Raw genomic sequence first — 26,865 nt, 5'->3', positions numbered from 1 at the left:
TGTTAGGATTAGAAACAAGCCACCATGCACAGATGGCTTACAAGTTTTGTTGCTGGGTTTTTGTTTTGTTTTGTTGTTGTTTTAGACAAGGGTCTCACATGGCCCAGCCTGGAATCAAACTATGTAGCTAAGGATGTCATTGATCTTCTGATCCATCAGTTTCCACCTTATGAGAGATCGCAGGCATGCACCGCCATACCTGGGTGGTGCTACAGATGAAATGCAGGGCTTCATGTAGACCAGTAAAAGACTCTACTGAGCTACATCCCTGACCCCTCTCTTAGATTTTTAATAGTACTATTGTCTCCACCCTATTTATTTTGTTGGCTTACTGTCTTGATCAAGGGGAGCTGATAGCTCTAATGGTTTTTTTTTCATTCTTCAGGCCATGGGTTCAATGTAGGTACTTATCCCAACTGCTAAGTTGACCAACCCTAATCTCATCCTCAGAGGCAAGGGCAGCGATCATTGGGTAGTCTCACAGAGATGTTCCCATCATTCCCCTCCATAACGTGACCTTTTAAAGCCTCCTCTTTAATAGAGGACCCCATGGGTCTGAGCATTTGTGGAACCTCAGATCTGTCTTGGAGTATTTTGAACATTGGGGTACTCCATCTCCTTAGTGTGTGATGACCAGATATACGTGTTATCCTGCTACTGGGTCCTTCTTATCAAGACCCATCTCTGTCTTCAGTCAACAGGTTCTGAATCTGAACATTGACTCTAGTCAAGCTCTGAGTGAGGGACCATGACTTCTTTTTTTTTAGATTTTTAAAAAATTAATTTATTCAGATTACATCTCAATTGTTATCCCATCACTTGTAGCCTCCCGTTCCTCCGTTCCTCCCTCCCTCCCACTTTCACCCTATTCCCCTCCCCTAAGTCTATGACCGAGGGGGACCTCCTCCCCTACTATATGGTCATAGGCTATCAAGTCTCATCTTGGTAGCCTGCTTATGCTTTCTCTGAGTGCCACCAAGCCTCCCTACCAAGGGGAAGAGGGACCATGACTTCTTACTGGGGTAACTGACCTGAGACTCTTGGTTTTCCTTTCTTGCTTTAGGTGTGTGTGTGTGTGTGTGTGTGTGTGTGTGTGTGTGTGTGTGTTAAGCAGCACCACTTTCTAGGACAGGTCCCAAGTGTGAGTCTTATACCCTGGAACTGCAGAGGTGCAGCATTCAGGCTTCCTGTTCCCATGGGAACCTGGACAAGGCTCCTGAGTTACAGGGTCCTCTTAAGGTAAGGGTACGCTGGGAAACCCGGTGAGTAAGGTAGCTGAGGTAATAACTCAGACCGCGTCTCCTGGGATCCTGATTGAACGAGGCCTGCAGTTGGGCTTTGTTTGATTTCTTTTAGAATAATGAAGTGGTGGGTCAGCTCACACACAGCTGAGTTTGAAGCTCCAATACACCTGCTGTCCCGACACTCACTGCGGAAGCCCCCTGCTGACAGCAGCTTTCCTTTTACCTTTAGATATGGTATCCAAAAGTGTCCTGGCTAGGCATTTCACCCCTAGAATCTCAGAACAATGCCATGTGCGATGTTCTGTCTGCCTGCCTGATTTACAAAGCAAAGTCCCCAAATACATGGCAACCAGCTTCAAGTCTCTGCAGGCGATGTGAGTGGCAGAGCATGGGGTTCATATGGTGTACACTCCCCAGAGGAGACTCCACTTTGAAGACTGATCTTGAGATCCGCAGTTCGTCTGTCCATCTGTCTGCATACCTCTTCTTGTGAGGTTTGTGAGGAACTCAGAGCCAAAGGCCAACTCTCAGACCAAGTCTTTCAGCATGACCTCATCCTGGTGTTTGACGAGAGCCATAGCAGCCTGCCTTTTGGTGCAAGAGAGCAAACACAGTGGCCTGCATCTGGAGGAAGATATGCAGTCCTATAACACTACAGGTGAGGGGAGTGAATGAAAAAAATAAATAAAAAGACATGACTGCTCCTAGGAATGGTGGAAGAGAAAGTTTATTATAGACATGTAGGAGAGCATAGCCAGAGGCAGGGACATCTGAGAGAGTCCAGAGTGGACATAACCATGACCAGGGCCGTGTGAGGATGGGATGGGGGGAAGAGAGAAGGGAGATGGGGAGAGAGGAAGCAGGTACAGCAGCCAGGAGGCCCAAAGAGAGTGAATGAAATGCACCAGGTAACCAAAATGGTTGGACTATATAGGGAAGGAGAGCTCGGGGGAGGGAAGGCCAGCCTCTGGGCTGGAGAGGTTCAGGGGAAGGGTGGGGTATACCAGCCCGGAGGACACTGTAACGGGTAGGGACTAAGGGGGTGCAGGAAGAACTTGGTGGCCAGGTCTGCTTTGATATGTTAAGTAGGCACTACAGTCATTTGTCCCCTGTTTGAAACCTAACAGGAAGGAAGGACTGCCCTTGTCTAGTTTGGTCCTGGGACAGTTTTAACACCTACAAGGTTACATCATGCCCTCTGATCCAACCAGCTCCTGGTAGACTGCAGTGGTTCTCAACCTGAAGGTAAATTAGAGGGTGGGTGTTGCATATCAGATATTTACATTATGATTCATAACAGTAGCAGATTGGCAGTTACAGAGTAGCAACAAAATAATTGTATGGTTGGGGGGGGTCATCACAACACGAGGAACTGTATTAAATAGTCACGGCTTAGGAAGGTTGAGAACCACTGTGCTAGAGGCACCTACTTTTATTCCTTTCTTGATCCCTGACTGCCTGACAGGAAGGTTGTTTTCTTGCCTCAGAGTCACAAAGATCTCTTCCTAACCACTCCAGGTGAGGCTCAGAGGCATGGCCAAGCCTCCCCCCACCCCAGGTGAGGCTCAGAGGCATGGCCAAGCCTTCTTCTGGTCTGAGAGTGAGTGTTGATAGTGTGTGCAGAAGATGCCCACAGTACCTTTCTCCCCACTCCTATATTTATTTTTATTTTTTTTTCACTCCTATATTTATGACCTGAAGACTGCTCTTCTCCAGAGAACACTCTCCTGCTGAGATTAGCTAAACCTGCATGCCCGTTCAGCTGTGTGTAATAACCTGCCTCCTTGTTTATCTGTATCAGCCACGTACAATAACCCCACCTCCCCACTCAACTCTATATAACATGCTGAGCTTCCGGGGTGCTGTGGCTTCTCTATCAGAGAGCCCAGACCACTGGATCCTAGGTTTTCACTTTCTCTGTATGTGTGTCTGTCTTTTTTTTTTTTTTTAATTTTTCATTCCTTTGCTGTTCCTAGTCAGGGTTCCAGGGCCCACACTGTGTAGAGACATGGCAGGTCAGTGTTTGCAGACTTGGCCAACACAGTTTGAAAGCAGAAGGATGGACTGCTATGTGAGCAGAGACTACACTTCTAATCAACATGCAGCTTAAGTCTCATGCAAATAAGGATCTGTTTGTTTTCTGAGTCAATTGTTTGGGGGGTTTTCTGTCCTTGGTCTGTGGCTCCTTGGCTAAGACTGTCCCTTGATTGGCTGTGATGTTTCTGTCAGCACAGACTCATGCTGACATATGTGAACAGTCCCTTAGGGCTTCACAACACTGAATACAGCCCAGCAATAGCTCCTACCCATAACATGCTCAGCCTAAGAACACAGAGTTGAGCCAATCATAGCTGATAACTCGGGTCTTTATCTTCATTCCTGGCCTTTGTTGATGATATTCAGTCATCACACACACACACACACACACACACACACACACACACACACACACACCAAACACATACACACACTTAGGATGTGCTGGAAAATGTGACGTCTCTATAGAAATTTAAAATCCAGAAACTCACCATCTGGATTTTATGTCTTCTTACACAGTGAGGCAGCCACTCAAGACAGCATATTTTGGGGACAGCTTGGCAGCATCCAGCAGCAGCTCAACTTCCTCTCCATCCTTCCTGCTCCCAGATGGCAAGTCCAGCTCTGGAGCATCCGTGGGATAGGACAGTAGTAAGGGAGCAAGCACCAAGGTGACTGCTGACAGGCCGGCTTCCTTCTTGTGCCTCTTTTTTTTTTTTTTTGTCTTTGCTAAGGCTCAAGGAATTCTTCCTGTCTTTGAAAACTTCCTGACATCTTGGCCTCCCTGCATCATCCACAGCCATCTGCTGTTGCGTGCATTTCTGAAGGCTGGTGGAGCTTTTCCAGGCAGGCAGGCAAGGCTGTGTGATGTTCAAGTGCTTAAAACCTGCAGCCACTACTACCCTGCCACTGTGGGGACCAATGGGACCTGTGCCTTCTCTGCTGCTTACTATTCTCTTGTGCCAGGAAGAGTGCTGGGCAGCCGTAGATATTTGTTAAATGCAGAGGCAGGTGGTGTAGCTGTGGCTGAGCATTTGGCTAGAAGGTACAAGGCTTTGAGTTCAGTCCGAAGAACTGCAAGTAAATAAATATCCATCATCCTTTCATAAGTTTTCGACAGTCCTCACTAGTTTTCAATTCTGGTGTGCAGTTATAGTTTTCAGTCTACTTTATTAATCATCTTGTAGAAGAAGTAATTTCTTTTGCATTCTATAAATTATACTACTGCCACCAAATGGAGCCAGGGATTTAAACATTAAGTAGAAGAGGAATTTAAAAATCTGACATATTACTGGCTAGATTTTAAAACAAGAAGGCAACAACAAAAAACATGCTGGGAGCTGGCCCAGTGAGTGAAGTACTCACCACACAAGCACAAGGGACTGAGTTTGATCTCCAGGTCAAACTGGGCACAGTAGCATGCCTGTAATCCCGGAGTCATTCCTCCATAAGAGATGGAGGAGACAGAGGCAGGAGAATCCTTGGAATCTTGAGGGCCAAGCAGCTTTGTGTACCCAGTGGCAAACACCAATAGAGTGCGTCTCCAACAAGATGGAAGAGGAGGTCTCAAATCCACAGTTGTCCTTGGACCTCCATATGCACACCGTGGCATGTGTGCACATTATGAACGTTTCAAATAAATTTAAATAAAAGATAAGTGTCCATATGCTATCTAGATGCATATGGATATTAGGTGCCTATGAAATATGACACTGGTGACCGACCTTGACTCAACGGGTTGCAGGCGAGGCTGTCAATGCCCTTCAGGCAACCTTGTTTGGGGAGGGCTGAACAGCTCTGATGGTCAAAACCTACCCTTTCGGTGCTTGAGTGACCTTCCAGAAATGACAGCTCTCTTCTGCCTGCCCTGAAGGTTATCAAAGCATTAGCAAGCCAGAGAGAGTGGCCTCATCCAGCAAGTGATGGGTGCTGGCAGGTGAGCCCCAGGTCCCTCTTTCTGCATGTGAGGTGGTTCCCTGCTTCCTGGAGGTGTTCTGTGAGATGTTAGGCTCCAGGCACTTGTTATAGTCACTGCTTGATAGCACATTTATGACCAGCTGCCTTCTTGTCTTCTCTCCGCGCCCAGTCCTTTTCTGGTGTCCTCAATGCTTGTTACCCGACCTGCTTCTGAGGGAGCCTACACTAAGTCAAGATACAGAGGGCTCTTGCAAAAACTCATACCAGGCCTGGGCACGGTATGGTGGCATGTGCCTTTACCCTCAGCACTGGGGAGGCAGAGGCAGGAGGATCTCTATGAATTCAACACCAGCCTGGTGTACATAGTGAGCTCCAAGGCCAGCTTGGACAACGTAGTGAGGTCCTACTTCAATAGTATAAATAACAAACAAAAATCAAACCAAACCAAACCAACAAACAAAAGACAAAACCCTCATTTCAGAGAATAAAACAACAGTAAAACCGAGATGACTTGAAAGATCAGGCATATCATCTGCTTGATTGAACTACATTTACTTTCTACTTATCTCTTTGAATATTTCAACATGGTTCTAGCTCCTTCCAAAGGGTTTCCCCAAACTATCCATGGGCTATTGCCAATGGAATCCATTGGTTGTCACTTTGCTTAGCTTTCTGGGCAGAGAAGTCCCTCAGTTCATGGAGCCTAGACGCTTAATAGAGAGTTAAGCTATTCATCAAATCATTGTAGAGTCATGTGCATGGAGGAGAATACTGTGTTTTTGAGAGGGAAATCAAGGATGTATACCTATTCCCTGGGGTCAGGAGCGTCAGTGAAATATTTTGCTGACTTTGGGTTTGTTTTTTTCCACATGGGGAACGAGGCATCTGGAGGCAAAGCTCATCAATGTCATTGGGGCCACATGTTACGCCTCACTTTCTAATTTGCCACAGGTGGGATATGGTCCTTGGTTGCAAGCTTTCAAGAGCTCTATCTAGAACCCGGGCATGAGTGGCACATGCCTTTAACCCCAACACTCGGGAGGCAGAGGCAGGCGGATTGCAGTGAGTTTGAGGCCAGCCTGGTCTACAAAGAGAGTCCAGGACACCCAAGGCTACACAGAGAGACAAACAAACAAATAAAAAAGAGCTCTATCTATCCAGAGATGGCCAAGAAAAAAAAGGGCTGAGTGTGGACAGAACTAACTTGCATGTTGAGTTGGTTTCTCTCTTAGGGAAAATGTCCAGAAATGTAATATAGCAACTTCTGTTCCTGTCAGAATCACATTATATGACTACTGTAAGAGAGGCCAGGAGACGTAATAAGTTCTGGAACCTTCCCACTTCTAATTTAATTAGAATAATGTTAGTAGTAAGAGAGGATAGACAGGGGCTAGATAGCTCTGCCGTGGGATGACGCTGAGGGGAGTACCGTGAGGAAGCAAGCTGTAGGCTAGACGTTGAGGATAATCTACACCACGATCAGTAAAAAGAGAAAAACAAACATTTAAAAAATACGGGTGTGATGCTGGGCGTGGTGGCACATGCCTGTAATTCCAGCACTCTGGGAGGCAGAGGCAGGTGGATGTCTGTGAGTTCAAGGCCGGCCTGGTTTACAAAGTGAGTCCAGGACAGTCAAGGCTACCCAGAGAAACCCTGTCTCTAAACAAGAAATAAATAAAGAAAGAAAGAAAGAAAGAAAGAAAGATAGAACGAAAGAAAGAAGGAAGGAAGAAAAAATATGGGTGTGGTGGCACACACCTGTAATTCCTGTGCTTGGGAAGCTAAGGGAGGGAGGTTATGAGTTCAAGGCCAGACTGGGCTACATAGAGATTTTGAGGTCAGTATTGGCTACATAGTAAGACCCTGCTCTCAAAAGCAAAACAAACAACAAAATCCAAGAAAAGTGGAAGAGGTAATCAATAAGAGAGAGCAGCAATGTAAGAAGGAGGGAGAGATGGGTGAAAGAGTGTAGGTTCTCAGTTCTAACATCCCATAATAAGCAACATTAGACTATTCTGCCCTTCCTGGCTTTCTATGGAGTAGCACACAAGGACTACAGGCAAACAGTAATTCTCAGAAAGAGTATTATGTAGCACCTTCCTCACGACTCACCTCTTCCACGTATCTGCAGCTTTGAGTACGAAGTGCTTTTTCCACTGGAAATGTGACATGGCGGTCCTTTATCCTGCCAAACTTCTCGTCAGCTTTGTTCTGGACACTGGAAAAAAGAAATCCTGTTTCCCGTCCGTCCTTTGTTTCCTGGCTGTAGCCTTTGATTGCACCCTTCCTTGGTCTCACAGTGTTGATCTCCATCACAGGCCTAGCTCATCTTTTCTCTTCCACAGAGGCTAATTAATCACTCACCATTATCGAAGACAAAAATGTCTTCTCTCTCCCAAGGGCAGGCAGTTTTTTTCCCTTGGATCACTTTTCATTTGCTGTTTTCCTTGAGTTTGTTTCTTCCCAGGGTCTTCTGTGTAGAGACAGGAAGAAATAGCAGGTGTTGGGGGCCTGGATCTCCTGGGGGAACACACTGGAGTAGAATTGGTTTTAGACCAGAAATGATGTCATCTGGTCACTGGCAATAAAAATGAAGAAAAAAGAACTCTTAAAGAGCTTGCGTCTTGCTTGTGGGATGGAGACACGATACTGTGGCCAGAAGCGGGAGTGAGGGAAAAGGCTCTGGGTTTACATAATTCTTCCTGCTTCAGCCTCCAGGCTGGCTGAACTTTGGCTATTTATTTGACCCTATTCAGTTTTTTTTCTTTTAGTCTGTGAAGAGGTAATAATAACTATCCATGTGATGGTTAATTTAGTGTGTCAACTCAACTAGGATAAGAGATACTGATAAAAAAATTTTTTTTTTAAATTTTCCCTCTGAGTGTGTATGTAAGGGTGTTTCCTGAAGAAATTACCTGTAAATGGGTAGAAAGAATAAGGAAGCTCTGTCCTTCCATATGAGGTTGGGTGTGTTAGTCAGAGCTCTCAAGAGGAGCAGGATTGATAGAATAAATATACTGAAAAAGAGCTTGCATGTGATAGCCTGGGCAGTCCAACAAGTACTGCCTTCATACTGGAGAGGCAGAGAAGGTAGTAGGCATCAGCTACAAGGCTGGATGCCTCAGCAGCAAAGGCCTGGGGCATTTCTTGAGAGCTCCTGGCCTTCAGCTCACGTTAGAAGGCTGAAGAAGCTAATGCTTTCCCCTTGGACCTCTTTCTATCTGGGCCACCTCCAGCAGATGCCACCTGCCTCTCATTTCGATGGACATAATCATGAGCATCCCTCACAGGCATGCCCAGAGGGAAAGCTGATCTGGACCATCTTTCCAGCGTGCCTGGATGCTCTCACCTCATGGGCGATTCTAAGCCTTGTCTTGCTGACAGTTAGTATTAACTACCACAGTGAACATCACTGAGAATACACATAGAACACAAAGACAGAGGGGATGTACTAGTTCTCTGCTGGCTCCAGGGCCTCTATCTTCTCCTGCCTTTAGACCTTGGACTGGGGCCGGGAGGGACACCATCAGCCACCCCAGTCCTTGGACTTCTGAACTCAGACTGAGTTAATCACTGGCTCTGCTGGTTCTGCAGCTTACACACTGCAGGCCTTAGGATTTCCTGTCTTCCTAACCACATGTGCCAGTTTCTAATAGTTCTTGATATATATGTGCATGCACGTGCACACATACACACACACACACACACACACACACACACACACACACACACACACACCGACTGGTTCTGTTTCCCTGGATAGCCCCAATACATTATGTAATTTATTTATGCTGTGGATTAAATAAAATGACATATGCAAATTTCCGGCTCATAGGGCCCAGTAGTAGGTTCTTGATAAATGATCTTTATTTCTATTTCCAGTGTGAATTTTAGTTAAAGTAATACATAACTATTTTATATTTTAGCTATGAGAAGAAAATATTTAGAAGACCTTCTCGTTCCTTTGTGAAGAGGCTGCCTTGGCATGCATACACGACGTGAAAATGATTGGCATTGACTTTGAACCCTTTCTCTACAGATTCTTGAGGTATGAAGAATATACTCCCGTGAGGGAGGCCACTTTGGATAAGTGATTTTTTTAAAAAGTATTCTCAGCTTGAGAGTCGTCCCTGCTTTCCATCTTACCTAGGAAGTGCCTGGAGATGAGGAACTGTTGTGGCGTCTCTTCAGCTGTCAGTGACAGCTGAGGTGAGGACAGGTGAGGACAGTCAGTCAAGGGTACAGATTTAGGGGGCTTGTTTTTAACCTGTCATTGCCAAGAGAAGAAGGCCCCTTTGGGATCTTTCTGCTAGTTAGTTAAAGCTGTTTTGATCTTGACCATAAGTCAGAACTCGGTTCACTCTCGGTTCACTGGACTGCAAGCTTCTGGAAGGTAGTTGTAGCCTCAGATGGGAACTCTTAGGCGTAGCACAGTAAGAGCATCTGTTACACATGCAAGCTGTGCTCAAGTCTCTGCCATGTGGGTTGGGACAGGAGAGACAGTGCGCAGACATGAGGAGCCCCCAAGCATCAGGGGCTTAACACAGAGAAGAAAAGTTATTTTTCTCACATTGCATGATCGGATCAGTGTCAACGGGTAGAGAGAAGGATGACAAGGACAGTCACATTCTAGTTCTTTTAAAGCACTGCCTGCATTCTAATAGCTCAAACAGGGCCTGTGGCCAATTAATCTTAGAAAAGTTGTCCTGGCACTTTTTATAGCTGGGGTGATAGTAAAATTTGATTTTTAACTTGGAATGTGTACAGTTATACATGTGTATGTAGGGGTATGTGTGTACAGGTATGTATGCGTGTACAAGTGTGTGTGTGTGTGTGTGTGTGTGTGTGTGTGTGTGCGCGCGCGTGCGTGTGTGTACAGGCTAAGTTAGGCAGAGGGTAAAGGAGAAAACCATGTGAGTACCAGAATTTATCTCTGCTTCCTGGTCTACTGAGATATGGACAAGCAGCCCATGCCCCTGTTGTCACATCCCTGAGTGCTGAGATCACCACGCTGCCCCCAACCACGAACCAAGATAAATCCTTCCTCTCTTAAGTCACTGTACATCAGGCATCTGGTTACAGAAGTAGGTGAAGTAACTGATACATTTGAGATGTGACTGCCTCACCAAGGCCCATGTGTCAAGAATTGGCCACTAAGGTGGTGGCACTAGCAGGTGGGGCCTTGTGGGAAATATTGATGTCATGGATGTATGCCAACAAAGGACATTAACCCTTGTTTATTATTGTTGTTGTCATTGTTGTTTGCTTTGTTTTTCTTCTTGGCTCTGTCGTGGCTCCGCACCATTGCTATCTATTGCCCACACCAGAGACCCAAAAAGCAATGAATCCAATCACTGATGCACCAGAATACCCAAAACCAAAAGAGACCCAATAAACCTTTTCTTTAACAAGTTAGTATCTCAGGCATTTTGTTATAGTGATATAAAGCTGACCAACACATGTTAGTGTTAAGATTTATTCCAGCTCAGTTCAGCTAAGGCGGTGCATGTCTTTAATCAGAGCTACTCAAGAGGCTGAGGCAGGAACCTGAATTTGAGGCTAGCTTGGGTAACACTGCAAGGCTTGTCTGAAAAAGAAAAAGAAGAACAGGTTTTTTTGTTTTTTAGTTGAAAGTGGCCTGGCTATAGTCAATTTATCTTGAGTCTTTGACATTATCTGGTTAAAACCGCTGATCACCGACTAGTGATTTAGTGAAAAGGAGACAGAGAAGGCAGTAAAAGAGCGACTGCGAGTAGTTTTGGGGGAAGGAGGGCTGGGGATGGATCTGCGGTGTAGCGCTTGCCCAGGATGTGAACCACCCTGGGTTTGACCTCCAGCACAGAAAAAGAACAGAAAAAAAGGACAGAGTAGTGTTTCATCTTCTCACTTTGTTCAAAATCAAACCTGTCTCATGCCTTCTATTGAATTTTAAAATAGACGCAGAAAGTTTGGGCAGTCGCTCAGTCAGTGCTAGTTTTCTTTGATGAATGATCAGAGCAATCTTTGTAAGAATAGAAGATCCAGGGAGATGCAAAGATATCATAGTGGACAAAGTGCTTGCTGTACAAGTATGAAAACTGTAGTTTGGACTCTTAGCACCCATATTTTAAAAAACCAGGTGGGTGTGGCAGCCTGTCTATAATACCAGCACAAAGAGGCAGAGACAGGGGATCCCTGGGGAAACCTAGCTAATTAGACTATCCAAACTCTGGGTTCAGTGAGAGACCCTGCCTTGGTTAAAAATAAAAGTATGAGTAGAGAGTGATTAAAGCAGGCACCTATGATGGTTAGAGTCACCTGAGAGGAGAGAATCAATTGAGAGATTCCCTAGACCGAGTTGGTCTGTGGGTATGTCTGTTGGGGATGGTGTTGATCACTAATTCTTGTAGGAAGACACAGCCCACTGTGGGTGGCACTAATCCGTAGGCCAGGATTATGTACTGAACTATGTAAGAATGGGAAAGCTATGGGACGCAATTAGGCAGCATGGGCAAATCCCCTTCTCTTTGTGTTTTGTTTAAAGAAGCTTTATAGTTTATGAGGTCCCACTTTTCAATTCTTGGCCTCAGTTCTTGGTCTCTCTGCTCTTGACTGTAGATATAATTTGACCTACTCCAAGTTCCTGAGCTGGTTTCTCTTTAGTAGTGGACCATCATCCAGAGTTGTAGGCCACATAAACCCTTTTCTCCCCCATGTCATTTTTGGTCAGGAGCTTTATCACAGCAACATAAATGAAACTAGAGTGAATCATCACACCAACATCTGTTTCCATACACATACTTGTATGTATATGTATGTATGTATGTATGTATGTATGTATGTATACATATACATATATATATATATATACACACACACACATACATTCATACCTGCACACACACCTACATACACATGCATAACTGTACACATTCTGACATGTATATAATCATGCATACTGAATACACATGTACTGAATGATCATAGACTTAAGAGTATATGAACCTTTTCCCAAGGGTGGTCAGAGAAGAATGTCTCTTCATTCCAATGTCTAAGCTGAGAAAGTTAACTAGTTAGTTGAAGGGTGCCTTCAGCTCAGACCTGTCAGTTAAAACAAGGAGACACTGGACTTCTCACTGTTAAGCATTAAGTGTGTGCACAAAGCCAGCAGTGCTGTTACTGCAATGAAGCCACCATTTTCAGCCTCCTGGTCACATATGTGGCACTGCTTTAGGCATGTCACAGCCATGCTCACATTCTCTGTCGCTTTAACAATCATGACGTTCTGCCTAAGCTCACAGTCTGACCCATGGCACAGCCAAAACCTAGTCTAAAACTTCAAGGCCAAACTTAGCTGAACAGCAGTGAGAAAAGGAGACTGACTACCAATGGATGCTCTCTGGAGCTGGTGGGGAACTTCAGCAGGTGGCTAAGTGCCTGCTGGGAGATTTCCCCCGTGTGAGGAGTTGAGATGCAAGTGCACGGAGTAGCTCTATTATCAACCAAGGCTTAGTTCAAGTTCTGAAAGCGATAGAGCAACATGATGCCCTGGCCCTGGTGGAGAGCATGCTGTCTGGAATCAAATTCTTTGAAAGCTAACCTGCCCTGGGAAAGGCGTGGCTGCTACCCAGACCTCTACCTTATACAGATCATAGGAGAGTGTTGGAAGCTTCCACTCATCATCGATTCAGGCTAGAGCATGGCTGCATCCAGAAGCTAGAGCAGAGCAGAGCAGAGCAGAGCTCTAGGCCTCCTGGCTTGGAGTCACCCAGCACTGTTTGATGGCTTAGCCACACTTCCAAGTTGCCTTGCTCTAATGGGCTGACAAGGGGTCTTCATTTCCCAAGATGAGATTAGCTTTTCCTCTCTTGTCCTTCATTCCCTTCCCCGCCTCATGCCTGCTGGGCAAACACTGCTCTGAGCCATTCCCCAACCCACGAAGGGATTCCTTACACAGTGGTCTGAGGGCCCTTACAGGCTAGTCATTGGTTCCATAATCATGTTTTGAGTACCTTCCCCGTCCTGGGTGTATCCTGGCAATCCTATGGAAAAACTTACCGTCTAGTCAGGAATATCAAGCAAGACATGAGTGGTAAAATGATTTTCTGTTTTATTTGACACGGAATGTCTCACTAAGCACGCTACAGTGTTGTGTTGGACTGGGCATGCTCTTAACTCATGGCAAAGGGGCATTGTATAAAGAAGACCTGGGGAAAGCTGAGTGACTAATAATAAAAAAGGAAGAATAAAAAAAGGACATGACTGTTCCTAGTGTGGTGGAGGAGAAGGTTTATTGTAGATAAAAGGGAGAGCGTAGTCAGAGGCCAGGACATCTGGGGGAGTCCAGAGCGAACATGACCCTGAGACTCTGGGTCATGGGAAGAGAGAGGGGACGGGAGAGAGGAGAGCAGGAGAGGAACGGGTAGACAAAAGGGCCGGGTGACCAAAAAGGGCTGGACTATATAGAGAAAACGGCATCAGAGGGAAAGGCCACTCAGCCCTGGGCTGGAGAAGTTTAGGATAGGGGGCAGGGTATGTCAGCCTACCCTGTGACAGGGAGCGACTGTGGATGTTGGGAGAACCTGGTGGCCAGGTCCACTTTGGTATGTTAAATAGGCCTCTCAGTTAGCCATTTGTCTTGGGTTGGAGACCTAATGATGAGGACACAGCTTAAGCAACGCCATGGCTTATTAGCCCCGATGTTTAAGTTCACGGAGCCTCCGCTTTCCTTCCTGTAAGACAGGGACAATAACGCTGGCATTAAAGGGCATAGCAGAGGTTACGTGAGGCAATGTTGGCAAAGCCAAGCATGGAGCCTGGCTCCCGGGAGCTGTTCAGTCACTGCTTGGTGGAATCAGGAGGGTGTCAGTGATGACAACACACAGTACTATCTGCCACCAAGACATGAAGGAAGAGCAAAGCGATGGCTGCTAAGAGAAGACGTCAGCCGTTAAGACTGCTTCCTCCAGATATCCCGAATGCAATTTCCAGCCCTCTTAAAAACACTGAAAGACTTGCACGTTTCTTAAATTCGTGGGTAAAGGATAAGTGAGGTTGAAGGGGGCTGTTTTAAACTGAGCCCAAACTCTTCTTTTTTCCCTCATCCTTTCTCTTCTTGAGGTCCAGTACAATAACCTTTGTTTAGAAAAAGATTTAGCCAAAGCCTGTTTCAATTTAACATATTTCAGCGAGACAGTGAATAACCATTTATCCTACTGAAGTTTTTTTTTTTTTTTTTTTTTTTTTGCTTCCTAGAATTACTGGAACAAAGATGCTATTATTAAAATATGCGCTTGATCTCCCATGTCATAGACTCGGTCATCACAAAAGGATCATTCACAGTGGCTTTATAAGAATGGAAACTATGGTGCCATTATCATATAGAGCACTCTATCAAAGATCTTCATTCGCAGAGACTGGGCTCTCCGCGAGGCTGAGCAGACCAGCTCGCTTCAGCAAAACAAAGGAATCACTAGAAGGCGGTGGGTTGCTTGCGGATCCCCAGGGATGGCTAGGGGAAAGAAGGGAGAGGGAGACACAAAACAAAAACAACACAATAAACCCAGGTTTCGGAAAGCACAGGACAGGTTGGAGAGCAGAAATGAGGAGACTCAAATTTAATTTCCTCTGGGAGAGAGAATCTGATTGGCTAAAGTAGAGGCAGCAAAGTCCCTTGATTGGGTGACAGTCCTACTAGCCTTCTGAAAGTGCAGAGGGAAAGTTTACAAAGGCAACTGAAGTGTGGCCACCAGTAGGATGAGATCGTGGGAAGAGTCACTTTACAGAGAGCTTCTGGGTCAGAGAGTGAATGCCGAGGTCACTGAGGGCTGAATCAAAGTGGTTTGTCCCAGGAGCCACTGTTAGTGGCAGAAATGAAACCTCTCTCTCTTTCTCTCCCTCATGGCCCCCCTTGTTGCAAATTGGACAGGGTTGTACATTTCAGGTAAGCACTCTACCACCGAGCTATAGCTCTAGTCCAGGAACAAAACCCTTCTGATACAGCCACGTGGGAGGTTTAAAAATTATTTTAGTTTCCATCTTGCCAAAGCAATGGTTTAAAGATCTGGAAGATTAGGATTATCTGTGGTACTTATTAAAATAAGAGTGCTATTCCCTAAGAGTCATGGGCTATTTAACAACAACAACAACAACAACAACAACAACAACAACACCCCAGTTGCAGGCATGTAAAATCCTATTTCCAGTTGTTGGTCAGAGGAGCCCAAACAATAGGGGCTAAGTCTGTTGCCCTCAGATGCTTCCCAGAAGTTGAAGTTAAGTCCCTATTGAAGATGCCACGTACCTCAGACACAGCACTCAAGAGAGATCAACCTATGTCTGACCTGAAAGCTTCTTTCTTGAGGACCAGCTTTCCTATTGCCTGAATGTGCTATACAAGCTGCCAAGGGAGGGAAGCAACCAATAGCTCCACCCAGCAGTGGCACCTCTGCACTACAGCAACAACAAGTATGGCATGCTAACCCTAAGGGTGTAATAGTGGCATTCATATCTTGATGGTAACCAACAGCTCTTCAATTGGACTTAAGGACTGCTCAACAGGGTGGAGGGAAATTATGTAAGGAACTGAAAATATAGCCAACTACCCAGGGCTAGTGAGATCATGGTTCCTGAAGGAGAAACTACAACTGCCATTTTACTAAGCCAACACAATTCCTAACTGCATTCTAAATATTTAATCCTTATACTCACAGATGAATGTGTGTCTTACTACCCCCATAAAAGAAACTTCTCTCTGCCACAGATTGAGACCATTGAAGAAAACTATAACTGGTCAAAATGCAGAGAACAACTGATTGTGGGGTACCCAGTCCCAGTTGATCTATCTACAACACAACCTAATGCTCAGGACATATCATAGCAAAGGGGACAGAAAGATCTCAAGAGCCAGGACGAGGAAATCTGTGAGTTTGTGTTGCCTAGAAATGAATGGGAAGCTTCACCCATGATACCTCAACAATATGGCTACTAAACAAGACCTGAGGACACCAATAGATGTGCATGGAAGGGGCACATCTCAAAGGGCCCTACTGTTAAGCAAAGAACTACATACAACTAAGGAGTGCTGAGAGCAGCAGAAATAGTTTTCCCGAAGGATGAACTCCTTAATTGGTTGTACTGTATCACAGTCCTGAAACCATATACAAAAAAGCATCACAAAATGGACTGATCAGGTTGTAGTCATATATTTATACATACATATATATATATGTATGTAGCAGTAATAATGAAAGAAAAAGAGTGAGTAATAGGCAGGTAGGATATGGGTGGGTTGGAGGGGGAAAAAGAGAAGAGAGGAAATAATGCAATCATATGTTAATTAAAAAAGAAAAAGGGAGCTAAGTTTGATAAGTGGCAGGCATGTCATCTATTCCCCCCCACATCTCTATCTATCTACCTACCTATCTATCTATCTATCTATCTATCTATCTATCTAGAGATGATATATGCACATGCATGTATGAGTATCTACAGAGACCAGAGGATGCTGCTGGTGGTCTTCCTCTGTCATTTGCTGCCCTTCAGCCTTGAGAAAGAGTCCCCCACTGAACTAGAAGCACAACATTTTAGTTAGGCTCTCTTTTGCCAGAGAGCTCTCACTAGCCACCTGTCTATATGGCTCCCCCCTTCCCTGCTCCACCTAATGCTGGAGTTATAGATGCAGAGAGACATGCTCAATTGTATGTGGGTACTAAGGATTCAAACCCAGGCACTTCTGTTTACATGACACGTTCTCTTAACCATGGACCCATCTCTCTAGGCCCAAGGACATCTGGGTGTTTATTGGCTTCTCTTCTGAGTCTGTGTACAGACAACTCAGAAAGCCACTGTGCCAAAGTTCCAAGGGATCTGATAGTGAAAGAACTCCACAGCAGCCAAAATCAGATGCAATAATTTTAGAGGAATGATTTTTGTTTGGAGATAAAAATGGTCTGGGGTTCAACTTATGTTGGGTGTCTTTGTAGTTTAGGGCACCTGGAAAGGAAGGACTGAGAAAACCAGGCTGAGGCAAGTCATACTGAGCAAGCTAGTAAGCAGCCTTCCTCTGTGGCCCCTGCCTCCACATTCCTGCCACAAGCTCCTTAGTTAACTTCCCTCAGTGATGGAATGTCACCTGAGAGTTGTAAGATAAAACAAACCCTTTCCTCCCCAAGTTGCCTTTGGTCATGGTGCTTTAGCCCAGTAATACAGACACAGCTAACTAACTAATACAGCTAGCTAACTAGTACAGCTAACTAACACAGCTGGCAGTTAGGAACAGGGCTCTTTCTCTTCTCCATTGACTCAAGGGAAGTGAGAGATTCCATTTAGCTTATAGTTTTATCTCCCCTAAGAATAATTGTTACTTTCCCTCTGGACAGTGTCAGATTTGAATGTGCTTTGGAATTACTCATTGTCATTTTGCTTCTGTCTTTTCAGTCAACCCACAGAAAAGCTTTATTTTTTTGGGTGAGGGTACATTGTTTGTCTTGGTTTTATACCATTATGAAACAGTTACCACAAAATGCTGTAACTTAAAGCAACATCTTCTGTACTGTATTTCACAATCCTATGGGCCAGGAAGCCAAACAGAGGCCAGCAAGGTGATTTTTCTGTTATAGGTAGCATTGACTGAGGTCACTCAGAGGCATTCATGGGCTAGTGGCCTGGTCTTTGTGGTCCAAAATGGCTTCTTTCACCTCACATTATTTCAGTCAGTGGGACATGGGGGTCCTATTATTTAAAGGCAAAGGGAATGCACATTAATTAAAATGAATCCCATGTTTCCTCAAACCTAGAAAGCTGTGTTCCTGTTCCTTCAACACAGGAGTCTGTAAACTTTCTGCTATAGGCACATACAGTTACAGCTGCTCCACTCCAGCCAAAGACTTGCAAAATCACCAGCCGCAGAAAATACATCAATGAGGAAACATGGCTGTGATCCATTAAAATTTATTTATGGCTTCTGAAACTCGAACATCACATAATTTTCATGCATCATGAAATGTCATTTATTGTTTTGTTGTTTAGTCAGTTAAAAATATAAAATCCATCCTTAGCTCACAGCATAGCCAAATAAAGAAAACAGGCTGGGTGCTTGGGGAGACAGCTTAGTCAGAAAAGTGCTTGCCACTTTGGTGAACTTGAGTTTGGAACCCCAGAACCCATGTAAAAAACTCTTTGCCTATAACCCTAGTACTGGGCAGGGAGAAGATGGAGAAGAGAGAGGCACCTCCTTGAATCTCATTTGTCAGCCAGCCTAATTACATTGATGAGCTCAGTGGCAGACCCCGTCTCCAAAGTTAAAGGTAGGAAGTGATCAAAGAAAGACGCCTGACATCTCCCTCTGGCCTCCACACTCACATGCACATTCCTGCAGGCATTCCTGCACACGTGTGCACATACCTACATTGACAAGTACATACAGACATACACACAGCCACCACTATTACCTTTCTACTTGTGTAGAAAGGGGGAGGATGGGGGGTTGAGGAGAAGGAAGAGGAGAAAGAGGAGAGGCGGGAGGCACAAGTGATTGGGTTTGGCCTCTGGGTTGCAGTTTGCTAACCTGTGACACAGCAATCTATGCTCAGGACCTTTGCCCATGTTGGCCTTCTGGGACACTGTCTCAAGTCTTCATGTGCTTTCTTTTGATTAGATCAAATGACACCTTCTCTGATCACTCTGTCACAGTAGTGCCCCGACCTCTGGAATATGTTACCTACTTGGATCGTCACCTTTCACCATCTGACATTTCACTCACTCATTTTATTTATTTCTGTATTTGTTGAGGCCTCTTTTCTGCTCCCACAGGGGTCTTGATCTGAATGAATAGGAGATTTTGCCTGCCTCACTCACCATTACTTAGCCCAGTGCCTGGTGTATAATGGGCAATTAAAGATTATGTGTAGTGATTACAACTCATTTCTCTAGAGCCTGACAAACCCATAAAAGACGACTCAGTATATATTTATTAGACAAGAGAAAGATAATAAAAATGGAGAAGGGAGGTCAAGTCATTACCTGTATCCAGAGAAGCTTTATGTCCCTTTGTTATCTATTGATGTTTCTGGAGAAGCTGAAGGGAAGGTCTCCCCATCTGTGATTCTGAAGGTAGTTGTTTCCCTCCCGTGGCAGCCATGAAAGGCTTTTCCTACCTGACTGGAGGAGGGAGAGGAGGAAACAACCTCATATGAGGAGGAAGAACACTACTGTGAGGTTATAAAATGATATTTGGATGACAGGTTGCTCTAGATCACTAAGTTGTGATTTTTTAAAAAATCCTCAACAGCACTGCAAGGGAAATAGCAAAAGTCAGGAGTGACACATCAACACCAGAGATGACAGAAGTGGAAATAACACTGGGTTAAACCTACCATCAGGAGGGGAGAAGGAAAAAGCAGCAGGCTAGGCGCTGGGGACCAGGAGGCTGGAGCTGGGACGGAGTGTACCTACCGGCTGTGCTGGGTGGGGGCCAGATCTGGGCTTTCCAAGCCTGGGGACAGAAGTGGCTTGCAGCCAGTCCTGCCTCTTCTTATTCAAACAAACAAACTGGCAGGGTGGAAAGAGCCTGCTGGAGGTGACTGGAATAAGTAGGGAGAGCCCATGAGAAGCAATGAGATCCACTGCTGAGGCTGGGGAGTTCAAGGGGTTCAGGCGAGGACCAGAGTTCTGGGATAGGAGTGGAAACAGTGCGGGGGTGGGGGGTGGGGCAGGGGCGGGGCTGTCCTGCAGGTGCATGCATGACGGGCAAGCTGGGAATAACCATGGCATCGGATAACTGGTTCCCTGCTGGTGGATAAAGCCGGGAGAACAGAGATGAAATTAAGTTTTTCACTTGGATTTTGTTGTTGTTGTTGTTCTTGTTATGAACAATGAAAAACTCATAAAAATCTGACGCAGTTCAAACAGAGAAGATATTGGTTCATGCTGCAGCGTACAGCGGTCTGCTAGCTCCAGGGATGTCCAGATGTCAAGTGCTTGATCTCTCTTCATTTTTCACCGGCATTAGCTTCATCCTGCAGCAGACTCTACCCACCATGCTGGACCCCAGAAGCTCCAGGTGTACATCCATCCAGCTTCCGGTTCCGCAAAGCATGCCTGTCACCTGGTTGCTCTAACAGGCCCAAGCATGTGATCTCATTACCTCTGATTGGGTCATATGCTCGTCCCTTAGCCAAACATAAGCTACAATGTCTTACTGGTCAACTGTGGGCCGTAAGCTTTTTCTGGGAAGCCCAGTAAAATCAGCTCCCCTTAAACCACTTGAGCTAAGAATGAGAAAAGACTTTTCTCCGAGAAAAACTTAGATGCTGCTACCATAAGACAGGAATACAGACCCTAAGGAGGCAAAGAAAAAAAAAAAACATCCAAGCCCCTGTGGGTCAAGACTTCACACTTAGGTCTACAGGGCATGACGTTTATACATCTTCTGCTTTCCTTAGCTGTGAGACCAGTTCACCTTCCACCTACCCTTCCAAGCAAAGCGTGAGGCACCTAATGTATGCCAAGTTGCCCATTCATGGAGTCACCCGTTCTCTATTTACTGCACAGGTGCCTGGAGCTGACAATTCACGGGCACTGTCCTAGGGGCTGATGGTGCATCCACCTAGATAAGGCTTTGCTTTGTGAACTAGGGCCTCAATTTTAGTGGGTTAAGAGGTATGGCTCTCAGTTGAGAAGGCAGATTATCATCTCTGAGCAGTCACATCCCAGTGTACTGAGGATGTACAGCCAGGAGACTGAGAAAGTCTTTTTAGCATCCTAAATGGAACCTGTTCTTGATTTTTTTGTTTTGTTTGTTTGTTTTGTTTTTTGTTTTTTGGGTTTTTTTTTTTTGGTTTTTCAAGACAGGGTCTCTCTATGTAGCCTTGGCTGCCTTGGACTCACTTTGTAGACCAGGCTGGCCTCGAACTCACAGTGATCCGCCTGCCTCTGCCTCCCGAGTGCTGGGATTAAAGGCGTGCGCCACCGCGCCCGGCCTGTCCCTGATTGTTAAAGCTCATAGCTTACTAGAACCATCAAAGGCATCTGCCTGCAATTCTAGTTTCATCTGAACGCCAATCTTTATCATTCATAATGTATTTCTGAAAATCAGTCCTTTAAAATTCACTTATTTCTACTTGAGGAAGCAAAAGAGAACTGAAATTTATCAAAATTCACCTTCCATCAATGTGGTCAGTTGCCGTTTTATTGTGCGAACATTTTTTTTTTCAAATACAACACTTGAAAATAGTGATTCAACTAGTAATTTATAAACATCTATCATTCAAACTTCATGCAGCTGTCTGAGAAAAGTCAGATTACTGTCCTCATTTTACACTTAGAAAACAAACCAAAACCAAAACCAAGGTCTTAAGAGATCAACTGTCCCAGGTCACATAGATGTGGAGTACTCAGTAAAGGCCAGCTCTGTTTGACATTGAACACTGTGCCTTAGTATTACTCTGAAGGGGACAAGATAACGACATTCTAACTCAGCCGTTAGATCGCACGTTCTGTCAGCTGTGCTGCTGCATGCCGCCAGGCTCAGCACTTGTGAGGTGGAGGCAGGAGGATGAGTTCAAGGTAGTCTTTGCTATAAAGGGAGCTCAAGGCCAGCCTGGATTATATGAAACCCTGGCCCCCCTCCCCCCGAAACCCAACCCAATACACATACAAATGAATAAAGACTATATTTTTCATCTTTACTAAATTATTTACAGAAAAGAAATAATGTTTGGCCGGGCAGTGGTGGTGCACACCTTTAATCCCAGCACTCGGGAGACAGGCAGGCCTCTGTGAGTTCGAGGCCAGCCTGGTCTACAAAGTGAGTCCAGGACAGCCAAGGCTACACAGAGAAACCCTGTCTCAAACCCTCTCCCCCCCCCCCAAAAAAAGAAACATTGTTTACAGACTCTAGGATGCCTATGTAGAAGAATAATCTTTGGGACATTTCAATGACTAATCTGCTTTAATTTTGTCAAATTCTATCTATAGGTGAAAATGGATGTTATTTTCCAAGAATGCTATAAACAGATATTTAAGCAAATTATTTTGGCCAGTAAGGATACAACTATTTTCGTAAGAGTGAAATATTTCAGTTTTGTTATTTATTTCATTTTAAAAACTGTGATTTTAAGATTTTTTTAAAAAGCTGTGCTAAATGGTTAGATTTTTGAAATTTATACAATAATAATACAATTAGTCCTTGATGATTTTGAGAGTTGAGAACTTTTTTTTTTTTTCTTTTGAGACAGGATTTTGCACTGTAGCCAAAGCTGTCCTGGAACTAACTTTGTAGTCTAGGCAAGCTTCAAACTTTCAACCATCTTTCTGCCTCAGCCTTCTGAGTACTAGGATTGTAGACATATGTCACCAAGCCTAGCTTTTGTTGAACTTCTGTTTTAGTGTTTGTATTGCTATGAAGAGACTCTATGACATGGCAACTCTAGTTTTTTGTTTGTTTTGTTTTTCAGGACAGGCTTTCTATGTGTAGCCTTGGCTGTCCTAGACTTGTTTTGTAGAACAGGCTGGCCTCAAACTCATAGCAGCCCGTCTACCTCTGTCTCCCCGAATGCTGGGATTACAGGTGTGTGCCACCATGCTTGGCTCATGGCAACTCTTAATAAGGAAAACATTTAGTTAGGGTTAAGTCCATTATCATCATGGGGGGGGGGCATGGTGGTGAGCAGGCAGACACGGTCCTGGAAAAGGAACTTACATCTGGATTGGCCGGCGGCAGGAAGAGAGAGTGATACTGGACTTGGCTTGAGCATTTGAAACCCCAAAGCTCTTCCCCACTGACACACTTCCTCCAACAAGGCCACACCTTTTAATAGGGCCAGTTTCTATGAACCTATGGGAGCCATTTTCATTCAAGTCACCATAGCATCTATGATATACCTGACAGGGCATATTATCTTATTTCTTCATTATAACTGGATAGGCCTCATCAGTTGATTATTACACTTGATGATCAAGATACAGAGACTTAGAAACTTTAGTAATTTACCCACACTGAAAGACTGTAGGTATCAGAGGCGACATTTAAATGTAATGTTCTATGATTTTTTTTTTCTGAGACAGGGTTTCTCTGTGTAGCCTTGGCTGTCCTGGACTCACTTTGTAGACCAGGCTGGCCTCAAACTCACAGGGATCCTCCTGCCTCTGCCTCCTGAGTGCTGGGATTAAAGGCGTGCACCACCATGCCCTGCACTATGATTTCTTTAGAGTCATGGCTCTGTGGCTCTGTGAGCCTTTGCCTTTAGCTCAGAGATAATCTGGTGGGGGTGGGACAGGGCTGGGGGGATAGCCCAGTTGGCAAGCGCTTGCCTCACAATCACGAGGATCCGAGTTCGATCCTCAGAACCTATTTGAAAAATGCAGGGTATAGTGTCACACCTTTGTCATGCCAGCATTGGGGGTCGAGGAGAGAAACTGAGATCCCTGGGGTTCACTGGTTAGCCAGTTGGTCTTAATTGCTTAGCTCCAGGCTAAAGAAAGAAGTTTGTCTCAGAGAAGGTGGATAGTATTAACAATGATGACATCTGAGGTTGTCCCCTGGCCTCTGTGCACCCACACATCGGCACACCAGAGCTTTTGATGTTCAGTGGGCCCACATTTCCGCATCTGTGATTGTTCTTGGAAAAAAACAAGGAAATTGGATCTTTTAAATCACTTCAGTAGATGCCTCTTCCTCCACCCTCACCTCTTTAAAAAATTGTTTTCCCTCTCACATTTTGTATATCATTTGTTCCTTTTTGGTTGTAAAACAGTTTCTCATTGTCATTCATGGGGCAGCTGGCTGGAACAGGCTCCCTTCCCCACCTCACAGTGCTGAGTAGCCTGCCCAACCCTGCTGCCAAGTTGGTCAACTCCAACACCTACTTGATCTATACGCTTCTGGGCCATGAGGAAAAACTGGCGCTGCAGAACCAGCTCCAGGAGCATGTCATTGCCCAAGAAGATGGAACCCTGAAATCTCAGTGATAGTCTGGTATTTACGGTGCTTCAGAGACCAGAGGCCTTGGGCTAGCCCAGTGACTTATGGAAAGCTGTGTGGATAAAAAATATACTGAGTTTCCAATGCCACTGTGACTAACAGATTTGCAATGGAGGGGTAGGAAGGATGGAGGAACGGGACAGTGGTTACGCTGTGGAGAGAGGCTGAACCATGTCCACATCTGGGGCTTGAGCTACCGCCTGAGGCCATGTTGATTTGCATGGCCATGTTGGTATCTGCCACCTTGTCTGGGTCCGTGGTCCTGCTGCAGCTGGGGGCTGAGTTGATGTCTGCGGCCCATGTTACCACTGAAGTCCATGTGGGTGTTTGTGATCCATGCTGCCACCTGAAGACATGTTGATGTCTAGGCCATAGGGGAGGCCATGGTGAAGTCTGCGGTTCATGATGATGCCAGAGGCAAGATAGATGTTCGTGGTCCATGCTGTTGCCACACACCATGTGGAAGTCCATGAATCATGCTCCTGCTGGCTTTAAAGAACAAAGCTGCATCTGCAGTGGTATCCACAGCTGCAGATTCACAGATGAGAAAAAGCAACATAGAAAGCTTTTATGACAATCCCAACAACTCTCTTCTCCTGCGCACCCCGACCCCCAGGTAACAACCTAAACAGGAAGCAATTGAAGAGAACTCTTAAAGTTGTGGTAAGGATGCTGAAGTGTAGCTCTCCATAATAGATGGCTACTGATGGGTGTGAAGGTGGAGAGGGGACTCACTTTTCTTTAAGGGGCTAGCCACTGGGAGTTTGATCATGCTCCAGTGACTATTTGAACAACACACATTGGACTTCTCTCCCTTTGGGGGAGGCCAAAAGGTGGCGGAGCGGACCTGGAAGTAGGAATTAAGGTGCATTATGGATATCTGCATTATGGATAAGGTGCATTAAGGGTATTCTGGGTGTATTATGTGAAATTTCCAAATAATCAATAAAATTATTATGTTAAAAAATAACTGGAAGGAGTAGGTGTTAATTGCTCTTCTAATTTATCTCTAGAAAACCAAGCTATGCTGCTGTCTGAAGTAGGCTTTCCTCAGTGGCATGCAAAGCCTGGAACCTGTACCTGGCCATGTATTGCTAAAATTCCTTCCCGTGAGAAGACACAAGCCACATCATCTACCCCTTCTCTTCAGGGTCTCAACAACAAACCGAGGCACAATTCTGCCAAAGCTCATTCTGAGGAAACCAGTGAATTCATTGGGCTTCTTTGTAGAGCACCGGTGAGGAGTTACTTACATGGGTGTGGGTGTTCCCTCTCCCCTATTTTCCAGATCACACCTAGAAAGCCTTTACACAGCAGGGTTGAGGGCATCTCTGCAAGTGCATAGATGGAGCCCCTCCCCCACCCCCTGCAGGCTTACACTCTCCCCATTCTCCCAGTGGTTCTCAACCTGTGGGGCTCAACCACTTTGTCAAACCTCTATGTACCAAAATATTTACATTATGATTCATAACAGTAGCAAACTTAACAGTTTTGAAGTAGCAACTAAAATTATTTTATGGTTTGAGGTCACCATGACATGAGGAAGGAAGGCTGAGAACCAATTCTGTAGCACCTTCCCAGGCCAGGATCAGGTAAAGCAGCACTGCGTTCAACAAGTAGTAGGGAACAGCTGGATTCTCAGCTGGTAGGCAACAGCTGGATTCTCATCTGGTAGGGAACAGCTAGATACTCAGGTGGTAGGGAACAGCTGGATTCTCAGGTGGTAGGGAACAGCTGGATTCTCAGATGGTAGGGAACAGCTGGATTCTCAGGTGGTAGGGAACACCTGGATTCTCAGATGGTAGGGAACACCTGGATATTCAGGTGAGGGCCTCATAACATTCCCACCCTTTTGAAAGGGGACCAGTTGAGCTCCCCAAGATAGGCATTTATTCGCTTAGAGGACAGTTATTTACAACACCTTGCTATGTGTTACAGACACCTCCGTCTGTCTTTCTTTTGTTTGGTTAAATCAGAGATCCACAAAGGATGGCTGTGGACTAGTTCCAGTCTGTCCCAACTTTTGTATTCTCTGTGAACAAAGTGTGATTATTGCATGTTAAAATCGTTAAAAAAGCAAGAAGACTATTTTGTGACATATAAAAATTGTGTGAAATTAAAATTTCAGTGTCCCCAAGTCTATTGGAACACAGCCACCATGCTAATTCATTTACACATCATCTGTGGCTACTTTCATTGCCTCAGTGGCAGAGTTGAGTAATAGAAAAGTTGGACCTTCTACATCTTTATGGGAGAAGTTTGCTGGCTACTGGCCTGGTCTGAGAAGCTGTCCTGGTTTCTTGCTCTTTCTGATGCAGATCACAGGGCAGAGGCAGCCTGACTGCTTCTTACACTTTTGCATCAGGAGTAAAACAAAGAACAAATAAAGTTGGCTTGACATATAATATTAATGCTGATTTTAATACTAATTATTCTAAAGAAATTTTAAAGATTTGTTTGTGTGTGTGTGTGTGTGTGTGTGTGTGTGTGTGTGTGTGTGTATGCCATATGTGTGTGGGTGCTGGCTGGGGTCAGAAGAGGATATTGGATCTCCTGAGGAAGCTGGGATTATGGGTTGTTGTGAGCTGCCTGATGTGGGTACTGGAGACTGAACTTGGGTCCTCGGAAAGAGCTGGAAACGCTCTTCATGGATCATGAATCTTAATGAATCATCTCTCCAGTCCCTAAAGAAAAAACATTAAGACT

General features: G+C 45.1%; 1 long non-coding RNA gene across 1 annotated transcript in view; it reads left to right on the top strand.

The window, feature by feature from the left end:
• The first annotated feature begins 1,349 nt into the window (after positions 1-1,349).
• The window catches only part of LOC311596672, a 28,948-nt gene continuing 3,432 nt past the window's right edge, over positions 1,350-26,865 (top strand). The window contains exons 1-4 of the long non-coding RNA XR_014778921.1: positions 1,350-1,902; positions 2,372-2,489; positions 9,125-9,246; positions 25,173-25,396. This is a non-coding gene — a long non-coding RNA (uncharacterized lncRNA). The remainder of the gene's footprint in view (positions 1,903-2,371; positions 2,490-9,124; positions 9,247-25,172; positions 25,397-26,865) is intronic.

This window comes from Acomys minous (assembly GCF_964271855.1).
Source record: "Acomys minous genome assembly, chromosome: 4".
Classification (NCBI taxonomy): Eukaryota; Metazoa; Chordata; class Mammalia; order Rodentia; family Muridae; genus Acomys; species Acomys minous.
The sequence above is the reverse complement of the archived record's forward strand: the minus strand, read 5'-3'. Positions and strand labels throughout refer to the sequence as shown.